The 16,630-nt window shown below is 42.2% G+C and overlaps 1 pseudogene; it reads right to left on the bottom strand.

Annotated features, from left to right (window-relative positions):
- Positions 1-16,630, bottom strand: part of LOC115128087 (mesoderm induction early response protein 3-like) — a 41,682-nt pseudogene that overhangs the window by 11,660 nt on the left and 13,392 nt on the right.

The following is a 16,630-nucleotide window of genomic DNA, read 5'->3' as shown; positions in this document are numbered from 1 at the left end:
CCTTTCTAATAAAAGAGCTGAAGGCGGTCTGCAAGTGTTGGATTTTGTTGACATAAATAACACTTTCAAGATCAACTGGTTGAAAAGATGTTTGATAAATACTGATTCAATATGGTATTTCATTTCAAATAATGTGTTTAATAAATTGGGAGGTAATTCAGAAATGTAACTATATTCCTGAAAGATTAACCGCTAAATTGGCTAGGTTTCACCAACAAGCTTTAATGGCCTGGAAAATATGTTTTCTGCACAATTTTTCCCCGCATAAAGCTCTTTTGTTGAATAATTCAGACATAACTAAGGAATAAGTCATTGTTCTACCCCAGTTGGCGTGAGGAATATAGACTTTGTTCTTAATGTTTTCGACAACAAGGGTAATATTCTCACATATGAACAATTTCTAACATTGAAAGAGTTTCCAATACCTTTCAGAGCGTTTATTTCTACGATCAAAGCCGTTCCCAGTGGTCTAACTACACTAATGAAGTTTATCCAGAACTCAGATTGGAACATCCAGAACAGATTGGATTGGGCTTACTTGAGAAATCTTGTATGAAAAACAAATTCTTCATTCACAAAAACCAACTCAAAACGGAGTTTATTTTCAGCAAACGCAACATGTGTAAATATTTGTTTGAACATAACAAGATTCAACAACTGAGAAAAACTGAACAAGTTCCACAGACATAGAATAACATGTCCCTGAACAAAGGGGGGGAGGGGTCAAAACAAAAGTAACAGTCAGTATCTGGTGTGGCCACCAGCTGCAGTAAGTACTCCTCATGGACTGTACCAGATTTGCTAGTTCTTGCTGTGAGATGTTACCCCACTCTTCCATAAAGGCACCTGCAGGTTCCCAGATGTTTCTGGGGGGAATGGCCCTAGCCTTCACCCTCCGATCCAACAGGTCCCAGACGTGCTCAATGGGATTGAGATCCAGGCTCTTCGCTGGCCATGGCAGAACACTGACATTCCTGTCTTGCAGGAAATCAGCCATACTGCTCGTTCTGTGAGTGGTGCATTGTCATGCTGACGGGTCACGTCAGGATGAGCCTGCAGAAAGGGTACCACATGAGGGAGGAGGATGTCTTCCCTGTAACACACAGCTTTAAGATTGCCTGCAATGACAACACGCTCAGTCCGATGATGTGGTGACACACCGCCCCAGACCCTCCACATCGATCCCGCTCCATAGAACACTCATTCCTTCGACGATAAATGTGAATCCGACCACCACCCCTTGTGAGAGAAAACCGTGACTCGTCAGTGAAGATCACTTTTAGCCAGTTCTGTATGGTCCAGCGACGGTGGGTTTGTGCCCATAGGCGACATTGTTTCCGATGATATCTGGTGAGGACCTGCCTTGAATTAGGCCTACAAGCCCCCAGTCCAGCATCTCTCAGCCTATTGCAGACAGTCTGAGCACTGATGGCGGGATTGTGCGTTCCTGGTGTAACTTGGGCAGTTGTTGCCATCCTGTACCTGACCTGCAGGTGTGGTATTCGGATGTACCGATCCTATGCAGGTGTTGTTACACGTGGTCTGCCACATTGCAATTTATTGCCCTGGCCACATCTGCAGTCCTCATGCCTCCCTGCAGCATGCCTAAGGCACGTTCACACAGATGAACAGGGACCTTGGGCATCTTTCTTTTGGTGTTTTTCAGAGTCAGTAGAAAGGCCTCTGTGTCCTAAGTTTTCGTAACTGACATTAATTGCCTACCGTCTGTAAGCTGTTAGGGTCTTAATGACTGTTCCACAAATGCTGTCATTAAACAAGCATGGGAAACAGTGTTTAAACCCTTTACAATGAAGATCTGTGAAGTTATTTGGATTTTTACTAATTATCTTTGAAAGACAGGGTCCTGAAAAAGGGATGATTCTTTTCTGAGTATATAAGCACCTATCCACTACTGATATAAACCTTAAATTTATAGTCAAGCAAAATTTCACCAATTATTTAAACTGGCATATCTGCTTCTGACTGGTCGAGTAACCTCTCTGCCAGGAAGTCCTTCATAAGGATTAGTGACACAGCCAATAAATACATCGCCATCCAGACAGATTGACTGGATGTAACACAGCCACCATCCGCTGGGATTTTGTGCTGTATCGCCACCATCCCTCTACAACACACACACAAGCCATTATCTGGCAGCATTCCCACTCACACCAGTTTATGTTTGCCTACGCCGACCCTCTAGCTGACGTTACTGTTACGAGAACGAACTCTGATCAGGGACAACGACCGGCTCAAACATGAACGGCTTCAGTAGTTTTATTTGCTCCCTAGCTAACATTATTTCATTCTCTGTAATAAACTCATTATCAGACTCGGAGCTACTCTGTAAATTCAGCTATTTTTGGGAGTTCCAAAATTGTCTCCTGCCAGTGACACAATGCCAATATGGCGATTTACAGTTAGCTTGCTTTCTAAATCATAGTGTTTCCATTGCCCTTTAAAATGGAAGAGGTTTGAACCACCAAGACTCTTCCAAGAGCTGACAGCCTGACCAAACCGGGGAAGAGAACCCGAAGGTCACTCTGACAGAGCTCCAGAGTTCCTCTGTGGAGATGGGAGAACCTTCCAGAAGGACAACCATCTCTGCAGCGCTGCACCAATTAGGCTTTTATTGTAGAGTGGCCCGATGGAAGCCACTCCTCAGTAAAAGGCACGACAGGCCGCTTATAGAGTTTGCCAAAAGGCACCTAAGGGACTCAGACCATGAGAAACAAGATGATCTGGTCTAATGAAACCAAGATTGAACTCTTTGACCTGAATGCCAAGCGTCACATTAAATCAAATTTGATTAGTCACATGCGCCGAATACAACAGGTATAGTAGACCCTACACTGAAATGCTTACTTACGAGCCCCTAACAGACAGTGACGTTTCAAAAAATATGGATAAGACATCATCTGGAGGAAACCAGGCACTGCTCATCACCTGGCCAATAACATTCCTACGGTTAAGCATGGTGGTGGCAGCATCATGCTCTGGGGATGTTTTTCAGTGGCAGGGCATGGGAGACTAGTCAGGATCAAGGGGAAGATGAACAGAGCAAAGTACAGAGGGATCCTTGATGAAAACCTGCTCCAAAGTCCTCAGGACCTAAGACTGGGGCGAAGGTTCACCTTCCAATAGGACAACAACCATAAGCACACAGCCAAGGCAACGCAGGAGTGGCTTCGGGACAAGTCTCTGAATGTCCTTGAGCGGCCCAGCCAGAGCCCGAATTTGAACCCGATCGAACATCTCTGGAGAGAACTGAAAATAGCTGTGCAGCAACACACCCCATCCAACCTGACAGAGCTTGAAAGGATCTGCAGAGAAGAATGGGGGAAAACTCCCCAAATACAGGTGTGCCAAGCTTGTAGCGCCATACCAAAGAAGACTTGAAGCTGTAATAGCTGCCAAAGGTGCTTCTACAAAGTACTGAGTAAAGGGTCTGAACACTTACGTAAATGTGATAAAATGTATTTATAATAATTTAAAATGTTTACAATTCTGTTTTTGCTTTGCCACTATGGGGTATTTTGTGTAGATTGAGGTAACAATTTTTAATCAATTTTAGAATAAGGCTGTAACGTATCAAAATGTGGCAAAAGTGAAGTGGTCTGAATACTTTCCGAATGCACTGTAGTTGATTTGATTAAAACACATAGCCTGTGTGTTTTAATAAAATCAACTGTGTCTATATATTGAAAAATACACAAATTGAGCAATCGATTGGTCGAAGAACAGAATTTATTGGACCAAGATTATTGGACCAAGATTTTATTTTTTAAAATTGGGAACAACCCAGGGAACGACCAGGTTTCCAATGGGAAAGAAATTATCAAAGTGGGCAAAACAAGTAAGGAGGTGGGCAGAGCCAAGAATGAGTTAGTGAGATCCTATTGGTGTGTTTCAGCATTTATTTGCATATTTCTGTTAGGGAATACCTACTATGAAGTGTGGGTGTGCAATAACTCAATTCGCCCTTTTTACTTTGGCAAAGTCTACAAAACGCAGTCCACCATGTTACAGATTCTAGTTTTGGAAACAGAAAATTGAATGGAAATGTTTCATTGATGAGAAAATTTGCAGAATGTCGGCCAAAATCCATATCGTTCCTTCTCCCACTGCCGGGTCACTAGGCTTCCTCTCATCACCATATTTTGTATTGAGTGGAAAAGCCAACTGAATGCTTCACATTTATAAATTCAGTGAAATATCTGGCACATCTGTGGTTAAACTGTTTAACCCATCAGAACCAAAAATAAGCTAAAAAATTTCAATGTAAACAAACACTGTATAGCTTCAAAACATGATTAAACTATCATTAATTTGAACTCATGGTTGGTCAGTCCTTGCATCCCATAAGTCAGTCTATGAATTTAAGAGTGGTTACATTTCTCTAGGCCCATCCCTAAGAGGTTTATCCAAAAAGGTGGCAGGTTAGTTGCCTTGTTGTTTGACCTGCAGATTGGCCCCTCAAAGTTTAGTTCTTCAAAACAGCAGAAAATTATAATTTGGGTTATTGAAAAAATTAACAGTAGTTTATATGTGAAAAGTATTTCTTACACCATGCTTGTTTTGTCAAACTGAAATTAGGCAAACATTTTAGAATTTTTGCAACTTTCACCGTAAAGCCTTTTTGAAATCTGACAACGGTTGGATTAACAAGAAGTTAATCTTTAAACCGATGTAGAACACTTGTATGTTTTATGAATTTTTATTATGAGTATTTCTGTTTTTGAATTTGGCGCACTGCAATTTCACCGGATGTTGGCCAGGTGGGACGCTAGCGTCCCACATACCCTGGAGAGGTTTTAACTACAAAAGCTAGTTATGAGACAACCCATATTGTTCCTCCAAAAGACATTGCAACAATACTTCATTGGGTCTCTCCACAAAATTAGTGCCTTTTGCATCCCTTTGATATTTTAAGTAGAGAATATATACCAATATAGAATTTTAAAAGCCTGTTATATTAAATTAAGTGCCCTTTAATATTGACCAGATGGAGAACTCAATAAAATCAGATTTTTTTTTATGAATAAAGGCTAACGTTAGTTAAAGTGCAAAATTTCAGCATTTTGACATCCCTGTCACTTCTTGGAAGATTTTAACCCACTCCATGACACCAAATTATCATGGTCCAAACACACCAAGACAGTTGTGAAGAGGGCACACCACCTTTTTCCCCCCAGGATACTGAAAACATTTGGTATGGGACGCCAGATCATCAAAAAGTTCTACAGCGTCGAGATGCACCTTGCCAGTTGCATCACTGGCTGGTATGGAAACTGCTCGGTATCTGACCATAAGGCATAACAGAGGGTAGTGTGTACAGCCTAGTGCATCACCGGGGCCACGCTTTCAACCATCCAGGACGAGACAGTGTCAGAGGAAGGCCCTAAAAATTGTCAAAGACTCCAGTCTCCCAAGTCATAGAATGTTCTCTGTTACTGCACGGCAAGCAGTACCGGAGCGCCAAGTCTAGGATCAAAAGGCTCCTTAACAGCTTCTACCCCAAGCCATAAGACTGCTGAACTAAACTAATCAAATGGCCACCCAGACTATTTACATTGACCCCTACTCGCCGTTTATTATCTAGTCACTTTACAAATTACCTCGACTAACCTAACCTGCACATTGACTCGGTAACACATTTCTTGTGTTGCTTTTTGATTGATTCGATTTTTTTCACTTTAAAAAAAAACTTTTGTTTATTTAGTAAATATTTGATTAACTCCATTTCTTGAACTGCATTGATGGTTAAGGGCTTGTAAGTAAGCACTTCATGGCACATGTGACAAATAAAATTTGATTTAAAAATGCTGTGCAACTTCCTGTGATTGTTTACTGTGAACACTGAGGCTGTACCTGCTTTAGTTCGTTTGAACAGTGGCCAAGTAGGCTACTGTGACTATTTGATCATAATGTAGGCCTAACAGGGTGGCCTACCATCAAAAACAATTGATAAAAAAATGCATCCCACAACATTCTAAAAAGCATTCAGCCTATAGTAGCAGCAAATGTGTGGTGTTCAATGTACTTTTGGAGAAAAAAAACATGCAGGGCTTAAAATTAACCTTATTATCCACTTGTCCTTCAGACAAGACCACATTGTGTCCTCTTGTAGGAAGCAACCACACCCCCATTGTTGACTAGAAATTAGCTATAACTGGGCTAACTCACTAACTAACAAAGAATATGAACAAAGCTCTCACTTTGATCTCACAACTAACTCACTACCGCTCATGCTGTAAACACAATCCAGTTCAAAGTGAATGGCACATATCCATACTGTATATGGCAATGGCTATTTGCATATAGGCCTACTGCAGCTCTGATTCGTTATGAAACACTGGTCTGTGTAGAGTACGGGCCTGAGTCGTGCTTGTCAATGCAATAGAACCCTAAACCAATGCCCTCTGCCTACAATAAAATCTCTTGCACAGTTAGTTTTGCATACCATACCAAGTCTTGCATAGCTCATTTTGTTTCGGTATGTTACATTGAAAGTGCCTAATATTGCATTGATTCGAGCACAATTCCCACAGCAGAGCGAAACGTTGATATTTAATCTCGTGCATCTCGGCGTGGGCTTGAATTGCTTCTGCGCAGCGGTCCAAGGGGAGCTGCGTGCCTGTGCGGGAATGATCCCATTGTACTTTGGCAGAAGAGAGGGAAAGACACTTTCTGGGTTAACATCAGACAAAATGCGAGGTCAATCCATGACAAAGGGGCACTCACGTTACACCAGGGTAGCTGCTATACTTCTTTTTCCCAAACCGGTTCTGTTGGACAAAGAAGTCAAATCGTTCCGACTTTTTCCACATGTAGTAGAAGGCGACACATTCAGCGACTGTCCTTGTATTCACCTGAAGGAGAAAGAGTAGGTGAAGGGTTAAATGGAGAGATGTATCAAGTCCTGTATCAAGAACATGACTGGCATTGAACCACAAGTAGAACTTCAGAAGCTACAAAACTCAGGGCTGGTTTTCCAGACTAAGCATAGTCCTTGGCGAAAGAAAAAAAAAACAGTTCCTGTATAGAATTTTGGTTTGTTTGTTTGTTTTTAAATTAATTTCAAAGTTGTAGATATTTCAGTGTTCCCGAACGACCTCCATTCCCGACATCATTGTATCTTTGAAGTCCTACTGTATTGATAAGACTGGTCTTACCTTATGTTTCTGGATGAGGTGAAAGTTCTTCTCATAAAGGAGGAGCGCAAGTTCAAAGTTTCTGCATTCTTCTTCTGACCAGGGAGGCATTTCACCTGAAATCAAAAGGTGGAACATTTATTTTTACTCCACTGTTTTAATACAATATGAATCGGTGTGTAAAAATGTCAACTTACCCTCAGAGGACTTTTCACTCCGGCGATAACGCTCCAGTGCATCATGGACGGTGTAGTTACACTTCACAAGCTCATACAAGGCCTTGGGAGGGACACATAACACTAATCAGTTAAGAGAGCTAGAGAACAAGAGAGAAAGAAAGAAAAATGTACCTGCTCGTTGTCTTGAACGAGACCACTCTCCAGCGCAGGCCCCACCTTCCCATTAACTACTAGGGCGGAAGTGTCATGCAGGAAGTCTTTCACTGTCCGCTCCGGCAGGGCATCAGGTTGCCATAGCAACTGGTCTTCATTCTCATACACTAGGAGGATACATTTTTAGACAAGGACAACACTTGGAAGCTTTGAAGGAAGTTTCCTACCTTTACATCATATCTGTTGAATATGACGTTACATACAGTAACTGAACAGATTTTGTACATATATTGAACAAATATCAAATCAAGTAAACTGATATCTGTTCAACATCTTAACATTGAATTGCACCACTTCACAAGCTAATACAATGCCTTGGAAAGGACAAAAAAAATCAATTTAAATTCAGAGTTGATCTTCAAGAGAGCTAGAGTGAGTGGAGTGTGCGAGAGAAATTCTAAATGTATATTTGGTATCTCACATACACTGACCTTTTTCATTGGCATCGTAGTAACAGACAAGGGCAGGGATTTCAGCTTGATACTGGGACCCGACCATGATTTCCTTTGAAATCAGATTTTTAAATACCATTATGTTGACATTTGCAGTGTAACAAGCCATCCACGTGTCATGAGCCTCATCTACTAGGAGTCGGTGGAGAAATGACTGATCATGAGAAGCACTAAAATACACACCTTCCTGGTGTCCTCAGGACACACACCATCTTCCTCACCCTCCGATTCCTTGTCTCCATCGTAAATAGCATTAGCTAGAGAAGCAGATAGTAGAAGTTGAGGGAAGTAAATGGGACTGCAGTGCATAGGGGGTGTCAACTTAAACTGTGAAACAGCGATACGAGCAGCAGTATGAAATAAATAAAAATATTGCAGAAACATGATACCACACTTGTTAGCACCCACACAGAGCATCTGCACACACATGGGAGTTTGCTTCACTCTGCTACGAAGTGATAGCTGCATGGAAAAACAGTGGAGGAGATTAGCCTCTCACTTCTCGTTGTTGCCAAAGTCAGCTCGATATGCTACTTTCCGAAATTTGTATCGCGGACACTACCATTACACTTTACCACAAACCTTTTACATTAGGACTTAAATCTCACAATATATTTCAGGTTGCTAAATGCACTGATGTCAGATGATGCATGTCAGTGGTAGCATTATAGGGAAACAAAAAGGAAGCTTTCCACAGTTCAAGGAAGTGAATGATCCCAATGTTAAACTTACAACGTAGTGTTCTGGGGAAGAAATCACTGGTTTCATGGGATGTCACCGAGGGTGTGAGGTCATCAGCTGAGGACTGTGTTTCTTCATCGTCACCTGACAGAAGATCTTTGGCTATTTCTTCCTGATTAAAATACACCAATAAGTCAATACATACACTACATACACTACCAGTCAAACATTTTAGAACACCTACTCATTCAAGAGTTCAAAACTACGAAATAACACATATGGAATCATGTAGTAACCAAAAAAATGACAAATCAAAACATACTTTATATTTGAGATTCTTCAAAAAAAGTCACAAATTAACTTTCTTCTTAATGCGTTTGAGCCAATCAGTTGTGTTGTGACAAAGTGGGGGGGGGGAATACAGAAGATAGGGCTATTTGGTAAAAGGCCGAGTCCATATTATGGCAAGAACAGCTCGAATAAGCAAAGAGAAACAGTCCATCCTTACTTCAAGACACGAAGGTCAGTCAATTAATTTTTTTTGAAGAACTTGTGCAGTCGCAAAATCCATCAAGCACTATGATGAAACCTTCAGGCCTTCATGGTCAAATTGCTGCAAATAAAGCACTACTAAAAGGACACCAATAACAAGAAGAGACTTACTTGGGCCAAGAAACACAAGCAATGGTCATTAGACCAGTGGAAATGGTGGTGGTTCCAACCGCCGTGTTTTCGTGAGACGCAATGTGGGTGAACGAATGATCTCTGCATGTGTATTTCCCACCGTAAAGCATGGAGGTGGAGTTATGCTGTGGTGATGCTTTACTGTTGACACTGTCAGAGATTTCTTTAGAATTCAAGGCACACTTAAACAGCATGGCTACCACAGCATTCTGCAGCGATACGCCATCCCATCTGGTTTAGACTTAGTGGGACTATTATTTTACCCCTTTTTCTCCCCAATTTCGTGGTATCCAATTATTGTAGTAGCTACTATCTTGTCTCATCGCTACAACTCCCGTACGGGCTCGGGAGAGACGAAGGTTGAATGTCATGTGTCTTCCGATACCCAACCAGCCGTACTGCTTCTTAACACAGCGCACATCCAACCCGGAAGCCAGCCGCACCAATGTGTCGGAGGCTACACCGTGCACCCGGCAACCTTGGTTAGCGCGCACTGTGCCCGGCCCGCCACAGGAGTCGCTGGTGCGCGATGAGACAAGGATATCCCTACCGATCAAGCCCTCCCTAACCCGGACGACGCTAGGCCAATTGTGCGTCGCCCCACGGACCTCCCGGTCGCGGCCGGTTACGACAGACCCTGGGCGCGAACCCAGGGACTCTGATGGCACAGCTGGCGCTGCAGTACAGCGCCCTTAACCACTGCACCACCCGGGAGGCCCTATTATTTGTTTTTCCACAGGACAACAACCCAACACACCTCCAGGCTGTGTAGGGGCTATTTGACCAAGAAGGAGAGTAGTGGAGTGCTGCATCAAATGACCTGGTCTCCACAATCCCCTGACTTCAACCAAATTAAGATGGTTTGGGATGAGTTGGACCGCAGAGTGAAGGAAAGGCAGCCAACAAGTTCTCAGCATATGTGAGAACTCCTTCAAGACTGTTGGGAAAGCATTCCAGGTGATGCTGGTTGAGAGAATGCCAAGAGTGTGCAAAGCTGTCATCAAGGCAAAGGGTGGCTATTTGAAGAATCTCAAATATATTTGGATTTGTTTAACACTTTTTTGGTTACTACATGATTCCATATTTGTTTTTTCATTGTTTTGATATCTTCACTATTATTCTACAATGTATAAAATAGTAAAAATAAAAAAAACACCCTTGAATGAGTAGGTGTTCTAAAACTTTTGACCGGTAGTATATATAATACATTAAAACGATGGTTTCGCTGAAACTTTTGGAAAAAGAGTGAAGTACATTTACATTTACATTTAAGTCATTTAGCAGACGCTCTTATCCAGAGCGACTTACAATGTTCAGGATGTCATCACAAGGACACCCCCAGTATCCAACAATGAAACCCCCAGCATCCAACAGTGAATCCGAGGCAAATTATTTTAAAAGGAAAGCCCTCTCACAACCTACTAACAATTTGTTTACAAATATGTTTTCACTGCAGGTGGGATAACTGAATGGTAATATTACAGAAGACGAAGTCCAACGTACAAAATTGACACGGTGCTTACTTACTTTATCTAATGTCATATCAGGTAGCTCGTCCGTAAGTTCAACAGAAGAGCCGCCCACACTGGACCCTCCAGCGGTGCCAATTGATGCTTCGTATCTATACATAGCCAGCAGCTCCTCCAGTGGCATGTTCCCCTCCTGAATGATTAAAGATGACTTGATTTAGTTTTATAAATCATAACAAACAAAAGTTCATGCATAACAGTTAGGAAGATTTATGACAGAATGTTAACATAAAAAAATGGACAGTTCACTCAATACAAATTAATCTGGTTTCCCACACCTTGGCTGTTGTCAATCCACGGAGTCGGCCTTTCTAGCATTTTCTTGTACAGAGCGAGGCTAGTATTGTATTGAGGGGAGTTGTATCGGCCATTAATTATAGCCTGTTCAAAACTATCCCATGTTAGCAAGGTAAGTTAGGTTAACTGCAGTTATCATGACCAGATTATGTTCCCATGAGGCCTCAACCACCAGGGGGGCCCCAATAAATTGTGTGGAGTCACTAAAGTATCATATGAACACGAGACAGGGCAAAATGTGTAGAATTCCAGGAAATTGGCTTTAAAACAGCAAAACAGTGTTTGCTCTGGAAAAAATGTAGAGCAGTGGGAGGAAAAAGTCACGGGGGGCAGCTCATAAGAATGGCTAGAATAGAGTCAATTGAATGGTAGAAAACATATGTGGTTGATACCATTCCATGGACTCCATTCCAGCCATTACTATGAGCCATCCTCCCCTCAGCAGCCTCCACTGTCGGGGTCCAGTCCACTCCAAAATAAAAATAAAATTATGCAGACACCATCTAGTTTAAAAGTTCCACCTCCTGAAATAACATACTGGTAAAATTATGTTATATATATATATATATATATATATATATAATACATATATAATATGTTTTCATATTGGACCACACATATAGCCTATGCATGGTCCATATGATCAGGTATGCTATTAGCAATAAGCATTATCACCTGTAGCCTAACTGATGCAGCATAGTGGCTATAAATAAATAGGCTGAAGCATGTTGTTGCCCATCTGCAGTTACCCTATTTGGCTAAAACATAAATATCACATTTAGATTAGTATTTAGACCCTTTACTCAACTTTGTTGTGTAGCCCCTTTGGCAGCGATTACAGCCTCGAGTCTTCTTGGGTATTGTTACGGATACAGTTATCCTGTGTGTGTGTGTGTATCCTGTGTGTGTTTCTTTTCTCTCCTTCTCCCCTCACAGGTGAAAACCATCACTCCCCAATCAGTCAACAATCAATCATCAATCAGAAGACACACCTCCTCCTATTTCCTACCCTATCACAGTTCCTTCCCCATGGTTTAAAAACCCCATCATTTGTTTGATCTCTAGCAATCTCTAGCTCAATCTCTCTGTAAATGCCATGTCTGTAGGTCTGTGTTTCACTCTCGCTTTGTGTCTTAACCTCTCTTTTGTTTAAGCACCTCATAGCACTTTGTCATCACCTGTGAGTATTGTTTTTGGTTATGGTGTTTGTTTGCTGGTGGGAAAAGGGGAAACCAAGACAAGTCGCCCATGGGCATACACTACCCGTAGGTGAACTTTGTTAAATACACTAGTTAGAACTGGGTGGACCACCCACTGTATTTTTGGTTAGTTAGTTAGCTGTTGTTAAAGTAGGCTAGTCTAGCTTAGGGGTGTTTTTGAATACTTATTGTTTCTTTCCTTGGGTCCAGCTCAGCCCCTTTTCCTGCTCCCCCCATTACCGTGTGTTTATAAATAAACCTGGAGTTTGACGGTAGATATTTCGTTCACACTTACTTTGTCACAATAATAATTTGCATGAGTTATGTTACGGGTCTCATTACCATCCCCCCTAGACTGTCGGGCCAAAAGGGATTCGTAACAGGTATGATTCTACAAGCTTGGCACACCTGGGGGGCTCCCATTCTTCTCTGCAAATCCTCTCAAGCGCTGTCAAGTTGGATGGGGATTATCGCTGCACAGCTATTTTCAGGTTTCTTCAGCGATGCTCGATCGGGTTCAAGTCCAGGCTCTGGCTGGGCCGCTCAAGGACATTCAGATACTTGTCCCGAAGGCACTCCTGCGTTGTCTTAGCTGTGTGCTTAGGGTAGTTGTCTTATTGGAAGGTGAACCTTCATCTCAGTCTCAGGACCCGAGCACTCTGGAGCAGGTTTCATCAAATCAAATCAAATTTATTTATATAGCCCTTCGTACATCAGCTGATATCTCAAAGTGCTGCACAGAAACCCAGCCTAAAACCCCAAACAGCAAACAATGCAGGTGTAAAAGCATCAAGGATCTCTCTGTACTTTGCTCAGTTCATCTTTCCCTTGATCCTGACTAGCCTCCCATTCCCTGCCGCTGATCAAGAGATCTTTCCTTATTCAGGAAGTTAGAATCTTCCTGGTTCAGGGCAGGAAGATTAGTCCTCCAAAAAAGTTTGCATAATTAAGGAGTTAGGATCCGCTTTAGATGTATATAGTCTCATAAAACCGACGGAATCTGTCATTGATGTCTTTGGGGGAAGAGAATAATTTCCCAGATGCAGATTTAACTTTGTGAATCATTGTCATTCATTTTTTCGAAGTTGTCTGGTGAGTAATTTGTGTGGTTTGTCACCAAACTCAAAATATTTTTGCTTGGCATAGAGAAAAGATTTAGCCATTTTAGCTGAGAGAATCTGATTATATTCAAATTTTAAAGAGGTAATTTTTTATGTTTCTCCATAGATGCATGGCTAGCATTCTCCCTATCCAGTAAGTGAATTTGTCCCTCCAGTTCTCCTCGGTTTTGCCTACTCCTGGCAGCCTGAAAGGAGATTATACAGCCTCTCAGATAAGCCTTCAGTGTTTCCCACAATAATGCTGGGGAGGTCTCTGTGTTGTCGTTGGTATCAAAGAAAAATTTAATTTGGTCTTTAAGATATTCACAGAATGTTGGTTCTGTGGGGAGCTGAGGATTCAACCTCCAGACCCTCTCGTTTGGTACAATGTCACCCAATCTCAGGGAAAAGGTGAGGACTGTGGTCCGAGATTATAATATCATGATACCTCACATTACAGGTATAGGGGAGTAGTCTAGCATCCACCAAAAAGTAGTCAATTCGAGTGTAAACATTGTGAACATGAGTAAAAGGAGTATTCCCTACCCGTAGGGTTAGCGATCCTCCATATATCAAATAAGTTAGAATTTTTTACGTAGGTATTCAAGAATTCGCTTGAATAGGAGGTAGGGGTTCGCCGGGTAGAGGATCTATCCAAATATTGGTCTAGCACACAGTTAAGGTCCCCTCCAATGACCAGGTTAGTATGGGAGATATCTGGAATCAGGGCAAGGACTCTTGAAAAAAGAGGGGTTATCAATGTTTGGCCCTTAGATATTTAGTAGAGTTACTGAGGTAGAGTGGATTTCTCCTATTACGATCACGTACCGACCCTCTATCCGCAATAGTGGTTTTATGTAGAAAGGGAATTCCTTTCCATACCAGAATCACTGTGCCTCTCGTTTTCTAGTCGGGAGAGCGGCCCACGGCTAGACAAAGGCAGAACGGCACAAAACATCAACTTGCTAACCAGGTGTCTGCCCCTTCCCAACCATCACCCCCAGTCCCCTGCAAGCAATAAATAAATGTTCATAAGAATAATGTAAGGATTGTAAAATAAATAACGAAACAAAAATGGGGGAAGTATATCCATCCGAAGGTGTCAGTGATCAAACCTGGAAGTAAAAATATGCATCGCTCTGAGCACAGCCGGGATGAAAGTGAATTTAACATTAAATGAGAGCTGACCGCCATCCATTGGTCGGCTCAGCGTCTTACATGTTCGGTAGCCCTTGTTGAGCCCGTTTAATACGGTTTCACCCATTATGGTATAGTATGGATTCAAGTCCATGAGCAGACCCTAACACACAATGACAAGGCATTCTAATCTGTACGAGGGATTGGCGTATATCCCCGGATAAACTTCTCTGCGTGCAAAACCGAGGAGAGCCAAATCTTCTCACCGGAAGGCGGGCTAATTCTTAGTCTTGCAGGGAAGTGCAAGGCTGGGCGAAGATGGAGTTTGTAGAGTTTGGTCATGACATCTCTGTAGTCGGTGCGGTGCTTTGCCACATCGGGCGCATAATCCTCATGGACACGGAATGGGTGCCCTTTATGTGACAGGTTGCCCCTCATTCGAGCTTCACGCAGGATAAGATCCTTTGTCTTGAAACTGTGACAACAGATGATTACTGGGCGAGGACGTTGACCCGGTCCAGGTACTGGGACAAGGGAGCGATGTGCACGGTCCAGCTGGGGATCCGAAGCCAAAACATCCGATCCCATTGCATCCTTCAATAGCTTGGCGAAGAAGTCGGTGGGGCGAGAGCCCGCCTCTACCCCCTCTGCCAGACCAACAACGCAAAGGTTATTACGTCTGGATCGGCCTCCAGGTCCACCACTTTCACAGAAAGCCTCTGCACACTATCCTGCAATGACGTGCATAGCTTCTCGAACTCGTCAATCCTACCAGCGTTGAATTCAGAAGCTTTCCCAAGGCCCACAATACACTGGCCATGCGAAGCAACCGTTTGAATGATGCTCTCGATTTTGGTGTCCAGTTCAGCAATAGTGGCCTTAAGATCCTCAGCTATAGCAACACGTAGCTCCCCCAAAGCCCAGGTAAGTTCTAAGTGTCACGTTGTTGCATGTGCCTTCCGCCATGTCGGTCTCGTTGTTTAGTGGAGAGTAGGCCTCCGCTGTGGATTTATTGTCCTTTGGTCGCTTATTACTCGGCATTTTCATATAAAAAGTTAATATTTTATTAAAAAGAAATGTTTGTTGTAAAAAGTGCCATAAAGTAGGTTAAATTAGATTATTTTGCAAAAAAGTTGCAGGTGCCTCTCACACACAGCAGTTCACTCCAAAATGCTAGCTCCCCCCCTGATTTGGTACTTTCAATACCTATGTATGGCATTTGGACATTTCTTATGCCATGGTTCACTGGGATTTTGATTTCCTAAGGTCATATATTGCAAACGGACAAAACCCATAAGGGCTAAGGTATGTTCATATGGTTGTTATATATGTATTATTGACAACAACAAAAAAATTAAAAAGAAATAATAAAAAATAAAACTGTCCAGAAAGCACTTGAGGGAGTTTTTTATAATAAAAAAAAAAATCTAAATTTGACCGTTGGGTCTTGACTTTATGTCCATTTGCAATATGAACATTTACGGTGGAGCACGCTCGCCATCGTTGGGATTTTTGCTGTGTGACACTTCGCATTTGCTTTGAATGAACTGCTGTCGATTTGAGTGGTATTTGCGATCGTGTATATACTTTGCCAAACGGCAATATGTTGCCAGTCATTTTTTGTACATGTCATGGGGGTCTTCCAGGTGGACTCCAATCAAGTTGTAGAAACATCAAGGATGATCAATGGAAACAGGAGTCTCGTAGCAAAAGGGTCTGGAATAAGGCGTTTTATTTTTATATAGATTTGCAAACATTTCTAAAAACCTGTTTTCGCTTTGTCATTATGGGGTATTGTGTGTAGATTGATAAGGAACATTTATTTAAACCATTTTAGACTAAGGCTGTAATGTAACAAAATGTGGAAAAAGTCAAGGGGTCTGAAAACTTTCCGAATGCACCCTGTCCCCCAAAAAAACTTGCATAAACACACTGAATATAACGTAGACATACCTGTTAGGGTAACACGCCCCCTGCCTATATTTCTCACAGAAACCACTCAGTC

This window comes from Oncorhynchus nerka, linkage group LG4 (genome assembly GCF_034236695.1).
Source record: "Oncorhynchus nerka isolate Pitt River linkage group LG4, Oner_Uvic_2.0, whole genome shotgun sequence".
NCBI classification, from domain to species: domain Eukaryota; kingdom Metazoa; phylum Chordata; class Actinopteri; order Salmoniformes; family Salmonidae; genus Oncorhynchus; species Oncorhynchus nerka.
Note: the sequence above shows the minus strand (reverse complement) of the source record. Positions and strands in the feature narration are given on the sequence as shown.